The sequence below is a fragment of the Eucalyptus grandis genome, chromosome 5 (genome assembly GCF_016545825.1).
Source record: "Eucalyptus grandis isolate ANBG69807.140 chromosome 5, ASM1654582v1, whole genome shotgun sequence".
Taxonomy (NCBI): Eukaryota; Viridiplantae; Streptophyta; class Magnoliopsida; order Myrtales; family Myrtaceae; genus Eucalyptus; species Eucalyptus grandis.
This window is the reverse complement of record NC_052616.1, coordinates 30909545-30912909: the sequence shown is the minus strand read 5'-3', so window position 1 is coordinate 30912909 and position 3365 is coordinate 30909545. Positions and strand designations below refer to the sequence as shown.

The following is a 3365-nucleotide window of genomic DNA, read 5'->3' as shown; positions in this document are numbered from 1 at the left end:
CTTGAAATCCAATATTTGCAATCATACTAAAACATAATACATCTTCTATAATGATCATAAACATTTCTTCATTTCGATCACGTACATAGCTTAAGATTATCTCATCATTTACTTGATAAAAACTTTTAAATACTTTTCATGTCCTTATTTGTACTTCGAGTTGATACATGAATAATTAACTTTTAATACAAACCAAGAGAAGACATATAATGTCACCATATTAAAATAAGAAATGTGTACTTCTAATCGTAACACTAGAATAAAGATCAACTTCTTCAAATTTCAATCTCAATAATCTCCCAAGACAATTGGCCATTGTTCTCTTTATTGTGAGATTTTCAAAACAAGAACAATCTTTGAACCACAAATCTTAGCAAAGAATATTACCACTTAAAAGATCATCTTAAAATTGACTTCTTATAAATTCCAAATCACCAAGATAGTAACGTATCTAGCTTAAGTACTTGCCTTGCATAATCATTTTAAAGGAAACTAAAACTGAAATTGACCAAGTCTACTTGCTCCAAAAAGCTCTTTAAAAAAATATCACAACTTGCGACTTAGAAGTTCACAAGCTACAATTATGAAGATCACATATGTTATTATGACCTCTCTATGTCACATGTAAATCTCTGTCTTACAATTCAAGCTTACAACTTCTAACATCAATTCTTATCGTCCCAATTATTGCCATGTAACGCATTAACATTTTCAATAAAAAAATTCGCATTTTCTTACCACAAAATTATGACATTTCACAATTAGTCGTAACATAATTCTCAAAATCTCAACTAAATAGTTGAATATCATAACAATGATCACGACTCATTACTGAAGGACGGTGCTTTTATACTGAAAATCATAACTTAAACTTTATCATCTAAATCCACTTAGTTAAAACAATATTGGAAACTCAACCATTTTCCTTGGGGAGTATGAATCTTTGCTTCTTCAAATCAAAAAAGAGTTTCTTCCACATGCAAAGATGATGAATCTCTATCTCGAAAGTATGGCATCAGCAAATATAACTTTGCTCATAGCAAAAGCAGTGTGCTGAAGTCATTTTGCCAAAAGTTGAAAATGGAAAGCACAAAGAGAGACAAATGAATGCACACTCTACAACTTCCGAACTAGAAAGCAATGAAGCAATCCAACTAATAGCTTAGCTTAGAGCAACAATCTTCAATTATGTCTTAACTCCACACCCTCAACTAGCTAGAGAAATGCCGATAAATATGAAAGAATCCTCATAATCCCCGCAAGCATACGTTCAACCCAATGGATCGGGATGAGGTATGAGCACTTCGTGACAATTCCGACATACTATCAACTCCTTTACATCTTTCAGCATACCATACAACCCACTATCATGAATCAAACTTAAATAACCAATGCAACCTCAAAGGCGTATGAAGATGTTCCACTGACTCCTCGTGCTTGCACATACAACACTTATCACTATGATACAGTTGATTTAGATCTTTTCTGAAGTTAAAAATGTGTTTATTTATTTATTTATTTAGATTAGCAAATTTGGTAGGACTTCATTCTAGTATTAGCATCAAATAATCGGAATCCTACATCCACAAAAGTTAAAACATAATTTTCTGGTCATGTTGATGAAATTCAATATTGACCATCCACAATAAGACTTCCCATGTCTCCTAATGCCCACATCTTCATGTTCAATTCCACAATGATAAACAATAATAATTTTCAATTGATGTCCCAAACCATTCATTATATTGTATATTGAAATTTCCATGGCTCATTACATCAACCTATAGACATCTCTTAAGCATTGCAATTAATATAAGACTAAGGATCTATCATATGTTTTGTGAGGTTTCCTATTCAAACTTCTATCATAATGATCCTTGTGTCTTCTTGTCGAAGCCACGCCTCGAGAATTTTGAGGCACATATCTCATACTGGAGGTTATGACTCACTTGATTATTCTTATAAAGTGAACAAGAGTCTATGAGTCAGAACCCATGATTACCTGGACTAAAATGAGATGTGCATCTTAGTGACTAACAAAATACTTACTTGTTATAAACTAACACACAACCTTATGTTTCATAAAATCAACGCCCAAAAAGATTTTTTTTAAATAAAAAAACAAGTTTCGATACGAACAAATGTCACACGCTAACTCCTACGGGAATAGGGGGAACGACGCTACTATCCTCTTACTTGAAGGACATAGCCTTGAACGTAACCAATAATAACTTGTTATTAAATACATATTTCTTTCCATATTCTGATATATAATTATTTGGTTATAGGATCAGGGTTCTAAAATCCATTATAAGAAAGTAATTCCCAAACTAAGAAACTAAAAGTTAATAATTGTTATTCTAGAGATTTATCCAACTATGTCAACCCATATGCAAGATCAACTATCAAAAGTTCCTTGTTGATATCATTTTCATCCTACTTGCCATTGGAGGGAAAACTTGAAAAGATTTCAGGTGAATGGATAAACAACCGCGTCTCAATGAGAAATATAAATCCCTTCTAAGCATATTGAACATCTTACCATGCATATTTATAAAGCAATACAAGAAACTCAATGATTCAAACCCTAATAATGATGTGTGTACCAAATCAAATATGAGTTATTTCCATTTCAACAGAACTTTATACGTATAAGTGTTGGAAGCACGCAGTAAAAGCCCGATATCTTCACTTGGGGAGATCGCCAAAAGGGAGCCTAAACCCAACCCTATCAATATATTCAATTGGGCCCACCTTCACTAAAAAACTTAAACCAATGAGTTATGAGCCCATAAGCAACGTTGAAAGCTTTTTCCTTAGCGAAATCTCTTTCTACAGGGAATTCAAAAAGTTTTGTACGACAATTAGATAGTCAAACACTAGATTAACTAATCTTAATCTAAAAGTGGTACTTAAAAAAAAGGATATATTAACTGCTATATATTACATCAATTCTCCGATATAGATTTTTTCTAATACAACTCACTCGCACATGCATCATGTTGACACCTAAATTTTTGCACAATTCTTGGGTTAATTTTTACTAAAATAAAAATAAAAAGACACATGGCATATAGTTTAGAAGCATTTTACATTATTCTTTTATCACTTTTGCATTTGATCAGCGGCGGATGAGCTTCACCTTTACGAGTTGACAATTCGGTATTTTCAGAAAGGATTCATATTATTCTTCCAATATTCGGTAATTATTTCATATATTCATATTAGGCGATATATTACAGAAGATTGGAAGTTTAAGCATGAAATATCAAGAAGAATATCACACGTGGGGATATTTTGAGCGATATATTCTATGTCTCAAGACAAGAAATATTTCATAATCGAAGGAGATTTCGTGCGTGAGC

At 32.3% G+C, this 3365-nt stretch overlaps 1 protein-coding gene across 1 annotated transcript in view; it reads left to right on the top strand.

Annotated features, from left to right (window-relative positions):
- Window positions 1–3365, top strand: part of LOC104444879 (ABC transporter C family member 2) — a 116181-nt gene that overhangs the window by 25443 nt on the left and 87373 nt on the right. The gene's annotated exons all lie outside the window — the stretch shown is intronic.